Genomic DNA, 17,748 nt, shown 5'->3' with positions numbered 1-17,748 from the left:
TTGTGATGGTTCAGCCCTTCTGTCTAGGCATATGGATTCGGTTTCCACAAGGTTCTGTTTCAGAAGCTCTATTCTCAGCCCATAAGCACTTGGAAACAGGAAGTAAAATGCATAACGCCGCTAGAAGCGTCCCCGCTGTATGCTGCATAATGGGAAAGGGATTTTGCGGTTCTATAAAGTAAATACATAATGAATGCTTTTTTGTAGTCTAGCTAATTGGTTTAGACATAGGTATTCGGTTCACACATGGTTCTATCAGTACGTATCTTACTGTATTTCAGCTTCTAATTAATTCACAGGTAGACTTACTTGCAAAACAGAAATAATTCATTCAAAAACAGTAATTCAAGAATATATTCCATATAATTGACTGAAATAAAGAACAAAAACGATGGCACATTTAACGTACAAAGAAAAAAACTATACAGAGTATTATTTGAACCAGATTTCACGTCTTCAGACTTTTTTTTAAATTTTCGGTAGGACTATTTACCATTTTTGCTTTACATCTAGGTGCAAGTGAAGGTCAATTGACTTTGATTGACAGGGGTCCATACAATAACCGAAAAGCACCGAAAAGCACCGAATAGCACCGAAAAGCACTCAATTTCTCTCTATATATATGCAATATATCGTTTCTAGTGTGTGTTAACGAGTTTAATTAGTAATAAATAGTTATATGATTGTATGTTTATACTATATTGTGCCCAAAATGGTAAATATCGGCAATTACCGACCGAAAAGCACTTCATGTGAAGACCGAAAAGCACTCAATTTCTCGCTATATATAAAGGAATATTTGCGTTTCTATTGTGTGTAAACGGATTAAATTAGTTATAAATGGTTATATTTCATGCATATTTATACTACCTTGGGTTTATTATGAGGTATTAATGCCCAAAATTGGATAAATATCGGCAATATACCGACCGAAAAGCACTTCATGTTAAGACCGAAAAGCGCTCAATTTCTCGCTATATATATAATATTTGCGTTCCTATTGTGTGTAAACGGTTTAAATTAGTTATAAATGGTTATATTTCATGCATATTTATACTACCTTGTGTTTATTATGAGGTATTAATGCCCAAAATTGGATTAATATCGGCAATATACCGACCGAAAAGCACTTCATGCGAAGACCGAAAAGCACTAAATTTCACGCTATATATATAATATTTGCGTTCCTATTGTGTGTAAACGGTTTAAATTAGTTATAAATGGTCATATTTCATGCATATTTATACTACCTTGTGTTTATAATGAGGTATTAATGCCCAAAATTGGATAAATATCGGCAATATACCGACCGAAAAGCACTTCATGTGAAGACCGAAAAGCACTCAATTTCTCGCTATATATATGAATATTTGCGTTTCTATTGTGTGTAAACGGATTAAATTAGTTATAAATGGTTATATTTCATGCATATTTATACTACCTTGTGTTTATTATGAGGTATTAATGCCCAAAATTGGATAAATATCGGCAATATACCGACCGAAAAGCACTTCATGTGAAGACCAAAAAGCACTCAATTTCTCGCTATATATATAATATTTGCGTTTCTATTGTGTGTAAACGCATTAAATTAGTTATAATTGGTTATATTTCATGCATATTTATACTACCTTGTGTTTATTATGAGGTATTAATGCCCAAAATTGGATAAATATCAGCAATATACCGACCGAAAAGCACTTCATGTGGAGACCGAAAAGCACTCAATTTCTCGCTAATATATATAATATTTGCGTTCCTTTTGTGTGTAAAGGGTTTAAATTAGTAATAAATGGTCATAGTTCATGCATATTTATACTACCTTGTGTTTATAATGAGGTATTAATGCCCACAATTGGATAAATATCGGCAACATACCGACCGAAAAGCACTTCATGTGAAGACCGAAAAGCACTCCCGCGACAGCAGAGAATCACCGAAAAGCACTCAAGTTCTCTATATATACATCAAAGTTAACTATAAGGGCCGATTTAATGGATTGAAAAGATGTACATATTTATTTAGTCAATAATGACTTCATTAAATAAAAAGTTTTAATATAAAGCTCATTACTATTTTTGGTGGCAACCGATAAGCACTCCCGCGACAGCACAGAATCACCGAAAAGCACTCAATTTCTCTATATATAAACGAAACTAAGCTATAAGTGCCGTTTATAATGGATTGAAAAGATGTACATATTTATTTAGTTAATAATGACTTCGTTAAATATTGATTTAAGTTTAAAGATAAAGCACAAGCACTCAATTTCTCTCTATATTTAATATAATCAATGATGACTTCGTTAAATATTGATTTAAGTTTAAAAATAAAGCACTATATATATATTAGGCGCGTTCTGAGAAAAGTGGGCTTAATGCATGTGCGTAAAGTGTCGTCACTGATTAGCCTGTGCAGTCCGCACTGCTAATCAGGGACGACACTTTTCGCCCAAACGTGATTTTCGGTGAGGAGTGACTTCCTTGAAACTAAAAATACCATAAAAGCGGAAAGTGTCGTCCCTGATTAGCCTGTGCGGACTGCGTAGGCTAATCTGGGATGACATTTTACGAACATGCATTAAGCCCCTTTTTCTTCCCAGAACACGACTCATATATACATGAGGTAGTTTGCCAATATAATGAATATGTTGCCCAGCTCTTGCTACGTGGAGGCCACCTCTTGTAAGAGCCAAATTTTGAAAAAAAGGCCGAAATATTCCCAAATATTTATGCAAGAAATAAAAAAAATAACCGGAAATAGTCCCATTTGTATAAACAAGAAATTAAATATTTGCAGCTGTTTGTAATAAAATAAAACTGCACAGCTTAAGATAAGCTTGTCTGTCAATGATAATGTTACCCTCAATTTCAAATCAGATTATGTTTATAGAAAGTAATGATACGTAAATAAAAAAATCCAGGACATACACCGGCATTCTTTATTTCCGTTATCAGTTTAAAAATGATGGTATTAAGGTGTTACTAAACAGTAAAATACCTAACAGCGATCGGGATTAATGCACTTGGCCGCTAGATGAATAATTTTATACAACTATTCTGGGCAAATTTATATTTTCAAAACATTTTTAGTTGGTGTTGTTATTCACTTTCAATAAATACATCAGTTCTTTTTATCAACCAAATTCCTGTTGTGTGCTACTGTTTCTTATCAGAATTATATATATTACAATACACCATCAGCGGCCGAGCGCAGAATTGGCCGCTTTAAAAAAAATGTGGAATGCATCAAATTGAATGTCAAATTCCGAGTGTATTAGAATAAAACTGTTATTTTATATAAATAAATCAAGCACGTACACTTAAAAAAAAGATATTTCTTTATTTAATGTAGAATTTTGCAAAATTAACGAGATTTATATATAACAATGTTATATTACTTCTTTCTGGTTGAGTAAAAAAAACACAAAACAACATGTATAACATATAATATTTGAACATAATTTATAAAAAAGAAAAATAATGATGCACATGATATTTTATAATTTTGTTAAGTGCGCGTGCCATTGAACGTTGAGTTACGGGGGAGATGCGTACTAAATTACACATAATTAAAAGCTGATACTATTCTGTCAGCTTAATTTATAAATCATGTTCCATCACGCCAATATATCCATCGTTTCATGAAATTGTAACGCCATCAGACCCGAATGAATACACCATTTATTCCAAGCAGGTAAATAACAATTACTATAATAAAACAGGGGAAGTCTACACTGTGTATTAGCAACCTGCTGTGATGATCTTATCAGTTCAATACACAGGAACATGGCTACTGTACTGGAATTGGATTTACAGCCAAACTAACTGTTTTCATTTCAGTCTACACTGTGTATTAGCAACCTGCTGTGGTGATCTTATCTTATCATCTCAATACACAGGAACATGGCTACTGTACTGGAAATATCGGATTTACAGCCAAAATAACTGATTTCATTTATTGCTGAAGTGGTGTGCACTAACAATTGATCCACCTCACCGTTGCATGTTGATTTTTTTGTATCTTCAATAATCCATTGTAATTGATTTAACGCACACGCGCCTTTTTCGGCGTCAGCTGTATACGCCAGCTTTTCACCTTAGCCTGACCTTTGTTAGCGTCCAATAGAATTCAAATAAAACTTCCCGTGGCCAAGTACAGATGAATACACTTCATTGACTGCATTGGCTGATTTGATAATACCACTAGAACATTGGAAACATGTCCGCGTCTTTGTAACACTGTTTTACTGCGTGTTCAGCATGAAACAGTTTTATCTCTAATAAAAAGGCTTTATAGATAGAACAGTTTTACACTCAATCTCGACATCAATACAGTTTGTGCGTACATCTTTTATTTTCAGAGGATTTTCAGCGCGAGAACGTTGTGTACTTAAAGGCCATGTTCTCATATTTAGTACTGACTTCCATATTCCTGTCAACATGTTATATGTAAAAGTATAAAGAGCAGTGGAAGCGATGCCTCACTTTAATGTGTTGCATTTCAACCCGCGAGGTATAAGGGGTCAGTTCGCGGTTAGTGTGTTTGAATGTCAGAGTTTATATACAGGTCAGACCTTCTGTGCTGTTCGGAGTTCGCGGTCAGTTATATAATAGTTATATAATAAAGACGCTATAGCGTGAACTAGGTGAACCGGAATTTTCTTTACCACCAGAAAGATGTGAAATGAAGATATCCAGCGATATTATTTTATGGCATGTCAATAATAGATTCTTAATGTGTTTTCAACAATACCATGATAAATATTATTTTTAATTAATTAACAAGAATTATTCCATCATATTTACTAATGTATTATTGCAGCATATTGACTAATGTATTAAGTATGAGCGCGATGATTCTCGATACTGTTAATAATCGAATCAAATACACGTAGCAATTCCCGATAAACCACTCAAACAGGTTTGTTCGAAGAACGCGCGTATACATATTTAAAATATTTACGGAGACTTCGCGTGTGGCCGGTTGACTTTGGTTTTCTTTTTTGTATCTATAGGTTTATGACCAGCAATATGTAATAATGTAAAATAAGCCGCGAAAACTCCGCGTAACATCCCGTACTGCGTTTGATGCAGCTAAAAACTGCACAGAAAAAGATATTAGCTAAACTTGATCTCATTCATTTAAAACTTTACCTTCCATAAACTTCAACCACAATCAACGCCGTATATCTTTTTTAAAGATGTTTCTTGTTAAATTTGTGTTTGAGCTGTAAATTTATAGTCATAATAAAATGCGTGTTAAGTTACCAGCGTACACTCGATACTCGCGCAATGAATGGTTTTAATGGAACGATTAAAATCGCTATTATTAATACAAAGCACATTAACAAAAAGTCATGCTGCAGGTAGTATAAATATGCATGAAATATGACCATTTAAAACTAATTTAAACCGTTTACACACAATAGGAACGCAAATATTATATATATAGCGAGAAATTGAGTGCTTTTCGGTCTTCACATGAAGTGCTTTTCGGTCGGTATATTGCCAGGGCCGTATGCAGGATATTTTGAGTGGGGGGGGGCCAAGCGGGGAGGGTGCGGGAGGGGCCTCCCCTTCCGAATTTCCAGTTTTTCTTAATTTGGCACTTTTTAAGGTGAATTTTTAAGCTTTAAAAAACTTATTTCCTGATATAAATTTATGAAATATAACATGTAAATCATCAACTTTCTGAAGTCTAGAGCTTTACAGATTGGTGTGAAATTCACACCGATGTTTAAAGCTTTGTATTTCAGAAATGTGTGATGTTTGATGAAGAAGGAAAGCAAACTTTAAAAATCAAACAACTTTATTAAGAAATGTGTAATAACGTATGACTGACATATAACCATAATATTATTTTCTCTTTGAATTCAAATTTCCTCTAAAGTTTCATAATAAATTCGTAATAAAATGTTTATCATCTACTACACATTTTCACTTTCACCTTCATCAACACACATTAACCATCACAATCGTCTACAACTCCGACATTTGTTTGGAATTTTCTCTATAATAATCGTTTTCCGGAGGTTTTTTAAGCAACGCTTTCAGATATTGAGCAGATTTTTGGTATCCGGAGAGGCGCCCCCTCGGAGAGGTGCTCCCCGGAGAGGTGCCCCCTAATTTTAAGGGGGCAGAGAGGTGCCCTCCAAGCAAATCTGGAGGGGCGGATGAGTGCCCATTGTAAGAATTTAGTAGGCGGATATCTGCCCCCTCACAATAATTTAAATGGCGGATAAGTGCCCCCATTGGGACTTTCGTCTTTTCCAGTTTGCAATCAACCCAGACACTTACCGTAAGAACAATTCTTAATTTATCGCACCACCTGGTGCTCCTCCGTGTGCAATGGCGCCAAGACGTATGAGGCGAACAGAACAACTGCGGCAGAGAAGAGGCAAGCCCGAAAGGCCCGTGTTGCAAGCCCAACTGGAGACGTCCCACTCCTCCTCTTTGTACAAGAATATTCCGTGCCAGGATCGGCCTCAGCAGCCATTTGCGCACACACAGACAAAGCCAGTCCCAGACCCAAAGATGACTTGAGTGGTCCTAGTCGAGTCGACGTACGAACGAATGAACAATCCAAATTGTTAACGAAATAATTTAGAAACAAATAAATGTATTTATGTACAATAATTTCTATCGTAGGATTTAATGGATTGTAATAAATATCAATGTTAAATGGATACTTCATGTGTTTACTTCTATCCTTATCGCAATATTTGATGAATGAGCAATGTCATTATTCAATTGAAGTATGCTACTAATCATTATATTCTTTGTTAACTTCTGGCATCACCTTTTTTTCATCATACTTAATCTATGTAGTTTACTTATGTTATTTTGTATTTTGCTTCAGATGAGGGATGAAGTAATATGTGAATCGAGCTCTGAGAAACAAACCTTTATTGGTTAATCACATAACAAGTGACATATGAGTCATTAGTAAGTTACCGTTCGCGAACTGTAGATTCCATTTTTGTGCAAAAAAAAATAATTAAGTATGGACATGACATGAATACTTGACATTGCACATGTTCACGTTATTTCCGCGCGTTGTTGTGGCAGAAAAGCATCAAATATATGCATTTTCAGTTGAGCCCAATGTTAGGAATTGATAGTTATAGTTTACCGGAACTGAATGAGCATTTTCACATGTTGTATGCCAATGTTCAATTAGTTTCATTTAATTAAAATCATGACCATACCGATTACAAACTTTTGTTAATAGACGCCGAAGACGGCAAATGTTTAGATTCTCAATCAAAACTTTTTCAATACGGCGAGAAATCTCTTCACATTTTGCCGTTCTCATAATAAAATTATTTATCCTATTATTTAACATAGTTGAGTTGTCATAACACTGGTATTAATGGTATGACTTCAATAGAGTGGTCCGATCTTATGAAATGTAATTTGTTTGACCTAGGTTTGACCTAGGTATTAAAGTATCGGTGGATTAATTGTTAGCAAAATCGATAGTGATTGGGTTTAACTTGTATTTATCCAAAGGGTTTGTTAAAATCTGTCTTAGTTTTACAACAGCATTTCAAAATGGAATAAACGCTTAAGCTATTATAATAATAGCATTACTGCAGGGCGTCCATCTGAACCAAACAATTACGCAGTTTCTGCATGACTTGTACGTTCGGTCAAGTTTCTCGATGGATCAGTTAGAATAAACAGCACATACATGTGTATCATTTAAAAGGATATTAACGAATGGTCGGATATACAACTCCACACACACGAACACACTTATACACACTGTGATTTAGTATACGAATACTCGTAGGGAAAACAACAATACACACACACACACACACACAATTTTCCTCGTTTATAAGGCACTACCTGAATAGACAAATCCTGCAGGATCAATCTGCTCAGGGTGTACTTTAAGGGGAAGACAAAATTTAGGGGGCACTTATCCGGGTCATGAATTCTGACAAGAGGACATTACTTCGCCCCCTAATTTTTAGCAGGAGGGATGTTCTCCGCCAAAGAAAAAACATTGAGGGGTCATATATCCGCCCAGTGAAAAATCTTTGAGGTGGCACCTCTCCGGGGGGGGCGCCTATCATAGAGTCAGAGTTTTGGAGTACATTTAATAGTACCCGAGCCGACAATGGCCAATCGAACTATAACAACCGTTTTCAGGAGGTTTTTTACGCAACTCTTTCAAATGTAGAGCTGATGTTTATGCTCCCGGTAGGATGGCCTATAGCAGTCGGACCGTCCGTCCGTCTGTCCATCCGTCCGGCATTTCATTTTCCGGCTTTTTTTCAAATAGCTTTAAGATATTGACCCAATATTTGGTGTGTGAGTCTAGCTTCATGACTTACAGATGAAGTGTCAGTTTCGTTCCGGTTCATTTATTTTTGAGAAGTTATGGGCCTTGGACAAAGACGAGTATCAACATTACCGCCTTATTGCTTCCAACATTATTCGTTTTTCACAAATTATTAACGTCAGCAATGTCCAGACCTACGAACTCCTGTGTCAGTTTTTTCCATTCGCTGCTTCTCTTTCCTTGGTCAATCAAAAGACCTGTTTAATCAAGCATTCAAGATCCCAAGGTGTAATTGACTGATCGGGGATGTGGGTACCAGGAGATAAGAAAACATTGCCTTAGGGCTTATCTCCACCGGCGAGTAAATTAGCGCTAATCCTTTTGTTTAACAGGGACAAGAAAACACGTCTGCTCTTTTGTATTGAGTGAAAGTGTACTGTGTTTCAGGAGAGAACAATTTGCAGTAGGTCCATTATTTAAAAAAAAAACATAACTCAACAGCCAGCTGGGAGGGCCCGGGCCCCTGGGCCCACCCCTTGGGTACGGGCCTGATTGCCGATATTTATCCAATTTGGGGCATTAATACCTCATAATAAACACAAGGTAGTATAAATATGCATGAAATATAACCATTTATAACTAATTTAATCCGTTTACACACAATAGAAACGCAAATATTCATATATATATAGCGAGAAATTGAGTGCTTTTCGGTCTTCACATGAAGTGCTTTTCGGTCGGTATATTGCCGATATTAATCCAATTTTGGGCATAAATACCTCATTATAAACACAAGGTAGCATAAATATGCATGAAATATGACCATTTATAACAAATTTAAACCGTTTACACACAATAGGAACGCAAATATTATATATATAGCGAGAAATTGAGTGCTTTTCGGTCTTCACATGAAGTGCTTTTCGGTCGGTATATTAGCGATATTTATCCAATTTTGGGCATTAATACCTCATAATAAACCCAAGGTAGTATAAATATGCATGAAATATAACCATTTATAACTAATTTAATCCGTTTACACACAATAAAAACGCAAATATTCATATATATAGCGAGAAATTGAGTGCTTTTCGGTCTTCACATGAAGTGCTTTTCGGTCGGTAATTGCCGATATTTACCATTTTGGGCACAATGTAGTATAAACATACAATCATATAACCATTAATTACTAATTAAACTCGTTAACACACACTAGAAACGATATATTGCATATATATAGAGAGAAATTGAGTGCTTTTCGGTGCTTTTCGGTGCTTTTCGGTTATTGTATGGACCGGATTGACAGGTCAGGTATCGTATAAAAAACAATAAAACGCCGATTGTCTGATGTAACATTTTATCGTCTGTTTCATAGAACCTCTTTAATATTTTAGAACATAGCGCATATTTTGATTTCATGAATTTCCTGGATTGCACCATTAACTGAAACGTATATATATAATCTTTAAGAGCATTGCTTTTAAATATGCTAGTTATAGCTGTTGATTGGTGCTTTAAGTTGTGTTTTCTCTTGAGATGGAGAAAACATATTGGGAAACCTACTATACAAATATTCCAGTAATTTGTATTTGCTCGACCAATCAAATTATAGTAATGTTCTGAAAAACGTAAGAACATATTAAGTAAAATATTATTGGCTTAGAATGGGTCTTGCTGCGACCCGTTCTAACTTGTATCATGTAATGCTTGTTCAAACACACACATGTATATCCTGATTAAAAAGTTACTAACATAGAGTGTATACTACCATCCAAATTCAAAAGTCTGCTTGTTATGAAAGCGCGTTAGCTTTTCAATTTTCATTGTTATTATGATTATTTTAAACTATTCCAAATACCACAGCTTTTATTACATTTTCTTCGTTTGTATTGTGTGTATTATTGTATTTCAGTTTTGTTAGTAAATTCATTGCATTGCCTTGTTCAAATATACAACAATATGTAAACAAGATCCTTAAGTATGTTTTTGTTATTACGTCAACCAATTCAGCCATAGTTTCGCTTATTATTTTTATTGCGTTATTGTTATAGCAGCCATTGTAATGTCGTACTTATGTACTCTCATTTCTATCTTACACGTTTATAAGAAAATCGTTAAATAACTATGAATAAAAAAAAGAATAATACATTTTACAATTCAAGGAAGCCAGGAACAACGACATTTATACTGTGAGTGCCGTTTGTTTATGATGTATCATTATTCGAACGTGAGAAAGGGACAAAAATGTGACAGCCCAAACTAAAGCATATCGCGCGATGCGATGAAACATAACCAGGATAATTATCATGTACCGGAACGGCCGAGTAGGTAGGAAGTTTGTCTTTTGATCAGGAGAACTTCATTTCGTTTTGTTTATTTCTACATATGCACGTTTTTTCAATATATTTGACTAGAATGAGCAATTCTGGAGTGTTGTATTTCTTTTGGCGTTTTTCTTTTTGTCATTATATTTGAACTAAAACAGTACGCTGTACGGCGCACATTTTTTGTATAATACCAGGGGTAGCAACGAATTTTCGAATATTCTAGATTATATATTCGCTATTGAACATACCTAAAGGCTTGTACAGAGGTCTATTATCAAACGTATATAGCACGTTCATGATCGATGAAACATGGTTTTCAGCGATTATCTTTTATCATTTCCGAAACTTTGAAACTGCGCTGCTTTTTTTTTGCTTTACACAGCACAGGATACGACGAGGACCTAATAACAGATTATGCGATTTTCAACATACCCTACACAAAAATAGAGCTATATTTATTATAAACATTAATTCATTTTGTTATATTTTAGTATAATAAAGACTTTTCGGTTGTTTTATGATATTAAATTCAATAAATATTACAACGCCCCTGTATTTTATTCAATATTCATACGTATATAATATACTATACTATTAATGCGTGTATTTTATTGCATCTCGCTATATATGTGCTTACATGTTAACAATAAACATATTTATAAACATTCAGATCTTGATTATAGACAAACAAATGTATAGTGAATACCAGACGATCGAATATTCGAATGCTTCAAGGAATGAATCCTGGAATATTAAATAAGCCATCCCTATTTACCACCGTTTATTATATATATATTGCCCTATATGATGTAATTGGCAGTTAACATACAAATCACACCACCACACTCAACAAAAGTAGTATTGTTTACTGAAGAAGTCGATAAAGACATAATTGTCATCGTTTAAATACTATAAGTAGCTTTAAACACCGTGTCTTTGCACACGTAGGACAGGATGTCTCAAATGTCAGGCACTAAATAACAAATGAATAGCTATCGGTATATCTAACATGAAATTCTTCATTTGTCATCACAGCGGTATGTACTCTATACTGAAGCATGCTTGTCTCATTCTGCACGCTGTTACTCAATACAATTGCAAAATGATAAAGATGTAAACAAAATGTTTACTAACGCGCAACTTCGTAATATATTTTAGTCTCTCTCTGGGACGACGGGGCAAAATAAATATGCGTAACGCGGCGTCCCAGATTAGCCTGGCCAGTCCTCACAGGCTATTCAAGGACAGCACTTTCCGCTTTCATGATAATTTTATTAAAAGAGAGTCTCTTTTTTGCGAAACTCAAGTCTAGGTGGAAAGTGTTACCCCTAGTTAGCCTGCGCAGACTGCACGGGCTAATCTGGAATGATTCCTTACGCACGTGCATTCAGCCCCGTTTTGCCAGAGCGAGACTCGATTATAGACGTCAAAGACAAAATGATGCAGAGCTTAATGATTTCTATAAGTCTTGACGTAATTCAAGGCTCAACGATTCTGAGGAAAAGAGAAGTGTTATAAATTAATAATGGAAGTTGACAAAATCACTGGTAAAAAAAGAAATGTACATATTCTAAAGAACAAACAATAGAGATACATAGATGCCTTAAAGTTACTGCATCTTTAAATGTGTTTGAACATTCAGTGAAAAAGCATAGATCTAGAAACCTGACAACACAATTACTTTTGTGTACTTAAAATCAATGGTCCGATTCCCACTTTTGTCCTCCTGACGAGGATGTTTGACATTGTATGGATCGTTAACTGCATGTTATGTTTGCTGAGTTAGATGTTGATGAAGCGCACACCTTATTTATAAGTGGTAATTCAGCAGGCTTGCACGGCGTAATTTGATAACCCATTGCCATAAATTTTAAATAAAGTATCAAACAGGATATGTGTTTGCTTATTTGTGGAAGGTTATACATTGCACAAGAATGTAATTTAGTTGACACAAGAAATTATTGAGGAACAACGTGTTAAGCACTAGTGAGAAAAAGTCCAACTTGTTGACGCTCTCAAATATTAAGCTACTTTTTATATTGGTAATATTCCAAGGAATTTAGCCCACATAAAAAGTATCTCTAATTTCTTTGCGCGTTTTAAAGATAAGACTATTGAGGAACTGTTCCGTTAGAAATACATATTTGTTGGATTCGGTGAAATATCAATTTTAATTCACTCGTGATTATAGAAAATAGCATTTTCACGATTGGCGCAGCCACTTTATTTTATTTTATAAGCATTTTTGTATGCTTACAAATGATTATTTTTTGCAATTCCGGACAATCTCCTGTTGGGCGCCCCGAAATGTAATTACACATCTGTTCAATGAAGCTCATCCGTATCGATAACTTTCACTTTATCAAAAAAAAACTGTTTGAAACAGTGAAATATCAGTTTTAATTCACTGATATTTGTTTATAAGCCACCAGAAAGCATAAAATAAATAGGTTCAAGATTAATAGTGAAACGTATAACAAACAAGTTATGGGTAGCGCAGACGGTATTTCGACTAACTACGAGTACTGCTGACAACATGTTCGGTTTGCGTGGTCTAATTAAACCCAAACAGGAAGTTAGGCACGACCCATTCAAATTACCTAGGCATTTGATTATGTAGTAGGGGAAAATATTTGGTAAAATATATCAAAACTAGGGTTTAGAGGAAAGAGTTGGACATCATTAAATATATGTATAGATATGTTAATTCAAACACTAATTAAACTATGAGATTAGTAATGTATGTGCATATATGTTGGTTGTAGGAAAAGGCGAAATCTCTTTTATTTTCTATTATAATGATTTATGATTTATTTTGAAGAGCAGTCTTTGTTGAATCAAAGTACTGAAAGTACTGGTTTCTCGATGCTTTTGAAGAGGATGGATATATAGAGGATATTTGTTGGATTCGGTGAAATATCGATTTTCCCAGAAAAACAGCGAAAAATATCGATATTTTCACTGTTATTTTTCACTGTTTAAAACAGTGAAATACCAGTTTATTTCACTGATATTTCTGTATAAATCACCGGAATAACATAAAATAAATAAGCATCCATTTAAGTTAATCTACATCACCGCAATTGTGTAATTTTTATTGCTTGTCATTTATCCGCAGGTCAATAGTTAATGTCTGTGGTGCAATCGTTTTCGTTCTTGGACACTGCACGCCCTTCAATGAGATTTATTTACCTAAATATCTCATATTTGAACTTACAATTCTTTTGGGAGTAATGGTCCAGACAACTGGATAAAATAGCAACAATATGCTAACTCATTATTTTTCGAGGAACATAATTGAGAATTCCTGTGCTAGCCCCCAATCACAGTAAGTTGGGGTATAATAATAGTCAAATTTTGTTTTTCTTCTCAAAAGATTGTCGTAGATTATAAGTTGAGGAATATATCATCCAAGACAACAACTTTTAGAAAGCCATTTTTTCATTTATTTTTATTGATAAACAAGGTTTTGTAACAATCTATACTAAACATAGATAGCTTTAACAGCACAATGTGGCTCACCTGAAACTGATTGTTTCCTAGTGGTGTTAACTAATTTTTCATGAAGATCTAAAAAAAGGCATTGTGAATATGAACAAACTATTTGCGTCTATCCGATCTAGTTGAGCCTTGTTACCGAGTTCCTACTTTTATTTATTTGAACATTCTAATCAACTGCCACGAAGATCAGGTAAAAAATGTAAGTGTTAACATAGATTTTAATGATTTTAGTTAGTAATCAAATGCTTGAAAGCACATGACCCACTTTGGAACGTGACCTGTTAATCACTGAGACTAGACCTTGTGACCTAAATGTTGAATATGCTACTTTCAAGCTTGACTTTGAAATCATTTAAAAAATGTTCTAACCGATTTACAAGTGGATCAGAGAGAGAATGTGACCACTAAAGTATTTACAGACATTTTCTTATATTTGACCTAGTGCCCTAATTTGTTATAGAATATGAAACCCAAAAATGACATAGAGGTGACTAGTTTCATAAGAATCTTGCAAAGAGGTGACACCCACATTTAAACATTGTAAAATGATATCTTATGTGTTCACAATAATCTTTAATACAACAGACAAAGAGTGATAACAAAAGCTCACCTTGTCACATCATAACAAGTGAGCAAAATAACCAAAACTATGACATCATATAATTGCTCAGTTACTTCTAATAACAATAAAATGTTACTCTTGAAACAAATACAATACCTTACCTTTCTTACTACAGGCTGTTCGAAAACAAGATAGCGCTGTATCGCTTACCCAAAACTCCTTCTATAGTGTCAAAAACTTGTGTATGATTTGACTAAGTTGTAACCTAGCTTTAGCCTGCACATGACCAACTTGCAAATTCAGCTTTTGATTTGATTAAGATGGACATTGTAAGCAATTTTCATGAAAATCAGGAAGATAATGTGACCTGAAGAAAGGTAAAGGAAGTTTTCTATATTTTGACCTAATGACCTAGTTTTTGACAAACTGCCAACTTTCAAACTGAAACTTTATTTCATCAAGATATCATTCTGTCCAATTTTCATGAAGATCTGGAAGAAAATGTGACCTCTGGAGTCTTCACTAACCTTTTCTGTGATTTGGTTTTTTGACCTAGTTTGGACCACATATGACCTACTTTCAAACTTAACCTAGAATTGACCGAGATGAACATTTACCAACATAAGACAAACAAGGGCTTTTTGTAAAACATGCATGCCCCCCATATGGACTGTCAGTTGTAGTGGTAGCCATTGTGTGAATACATTTTTTATCACTGCGACCTTGACCTTTGACCTAGTGACCTGAAAAACAATAGGGATCATCTGCCAGTCATGATCAATTTACCTATGAAGTTTCATGATCCTAAGCCTTACTATTCTTGAGTAATCATCAGGAAACCTTTTACTGTTATGAGTCACTGTGACCTTGACCTTTGACAAAGTGACCTGAAAATCAATAAGGGTTATATACCACTCATGATCAATGTACCTATGAAGTTTAATTGTCCTAGGCGTTAGCATTTTTGAGTTATCATCCGGATACTATTTTACTCTTTTGAGTCACTTTGACCTTGACCTTTGACCTAGTGACCTAAACATCAATATGGGTAATCTGCAAGTCATGATCAATGTACCAATGAAGTTTCATGATCCTAGACGTAAGCATTCTTGAGTTATCATCTGGAAATCATTTTGAAAACAGACGCCATAATGATTTGTTAAACATGTAACAATGATGAAAAAGAAATCGATACAATAGTAAAGTCACAGTGTTTATAAAAGTAAAACATTCACAAATGCACATGCGTGTTATAAACAAATATACGTACTTTAAACATGAAAATTAAATCCCAGCCTTCAAACATTTGCCTAAAATCGCGCTATGAACAAAAACTGAGACTAAAGTTTCAAAACAGCGCTTATTATTACTTGATACGCTCTGTTGAACAGGTATGTTGGGTATAATCAGAGGCCTGTTGGTCCACGGTCGCCCAAATCATTTTGGCCAATCAGAACACTGATCTTGAATCAGGGGAGAGGATAGGCTATAGACCAGTTCACGCGTGACGTCACGCGTACCTGCGTGTTTACATCCGGGCTATATTGGTAGTCAAAAGAAAGATACAATCAATGGGGAGAAATAGATCGTGATCGATTAAATTTAAACGATTATATTTAGATTTTATTTCTCAACATGACAACAAGTTGTTCTACGTTACTGAAACAACTAAGATTGAACACAATGAATAAATAGATCAAATCCAAATAAAAAACATTTACAAATTAACCATAATGGTATTTGTCTGGGCAGTGACCTTTACCCTGGTCCGGGAAAACTAACATGTTGACACATTAAATAAACATTTAATTAAATTAAATGCAATAGTTTTCATTTGATTGTTTGCATCAATCTTAAAATCGTTTAAGCCTTTGTATTCCGGTGTTTAATTGCCCCTTTGTTCTGCCTAATCCGATTATCTCGTTTTGATCAGATATTGTCCAGACCTAACTAACAACATGGTGTCATAAATCACACTAGGTAGCAGATGACAATCTGGTCATTAAACGCAATTGATGATGCCACCATGTCTTCATTCTGGTAGTATTAAGTAACTAGGCATTTGGTTGAATAAATTTACCACCGACATACTTAACAGTTGCTTAAATTAGATATGTTACATAATTATTGTACAATTTTGAAGTCTATAGATAATCGGAAATTGAACACGGTAAAGATACAAGCCCGTTTTATTTATAAAAAAAATAAAGTATTTATGAATTATAAAATGTAAATAAAAAATATTTAACGTATTTAGCGGTCATCGGTTAATTATAAATAAGTCATTCCGTATGAAGATGTAATGTTACGGCAATGCACGAAATACATCATAAAAACAAGAAATTACGTTTGACATCAATGGGGGTAAATAATAATGAAACAATGTGTATATATTATATTATATATGTATATATATTATGTTGTGTGTGTGTGTTTGTGCGTGTGTGTTAAATGTTAGATAGTTGTCACTCATACTCGATCACTAGTAACGAGTTTACAAAATACATGAATACACAGTTCAATTTACATCATGTGAGGTTGTGTTTTTCAGTTGAATGTTAATATTCCTCAAGTCATTCTCTGAACAACACCCATCCAAATTAAAATCACATGTAAATACCGTCATGAACTTCGCTTTTAATAGGGCTTTGTAGTACGTTTATTTTCAATGAAACACTGACACATTCTAGCTATCACTAATTTTTTATTATTCTAGTTTACGCATGCAATTGATAATTATAATTTTATTATTAGATGTATCATTATTTTTATTGAAGCTTTTCTGCAAATAATTATACGGCTAATGCATAGAGCTCTTTGTTGCGTCGAATTTTCTGTCGTTCAGTCTTCAGACAATCTTAATTACTTTTATGCTAATGACGCGTTCTTTTAAAATGCAAATAAATGTGTTAATGCATTCTTTTGGCACTAAACATGATATTTTTAAAATACTATTTAGGTGTTGTTTTTTAGTTTCTTTTCGATTTATTGACTAAACAAGTCTCGTTATCCATATGCTTTGCGTTAGCTGCAAGCAATGCTTTTGACTACCAGTGCATTGCG

At 34.3% G+C, this 17,748-nt stretch overlaps 1 protein-coding gene across 2 annotated transcripts in view; it reads right to left on the bottom strand.

Moving 5' to 3' along the window:
• LOC127860953 (uncharacterized) overlaps positions 1 to 16,086 on the bottom strand; it is a 37,775-nt gene extending 21,689 nt beyond the window's left edge. The window contains exon 1 of one of the 2 annotated variants that reach the window (XM_052399280.1): positions 15,956 to 16,086. The gene's annotated coding sequence lies outside the window, so the exon portion shown is untranslated. Of the gene's footprint in view, positions 1 to 493; positions 527 to 15,955 lie in introns of those variants that run through there. The other variant, XM_052399281.1, reaches the window with a different exon arrangement.
• Positions 16,087 to 17,748: the final 1,662 nt, after the last annotated feature.

This window comes from Dreissena polymorpha, chromosome 15, assembly GCF_020536995.1.
Source record: "Dreissena polymorpha isolate Duluth1 chromosome 15, UMN_Dpol_1.0, whole genome shotgun sequence".
Lineage (NCBI taxonomy): Eukaryota > Metazoa > Mollusca > Bivalvia > Myida > Dreissenidae > Dreissena > Dreissena polymorpha.
The sequence above is the reverse complement of the archived record's forward strand: the minus strand, read 5'-3'. Positions and strand labels throughout refer to the sequence as shown.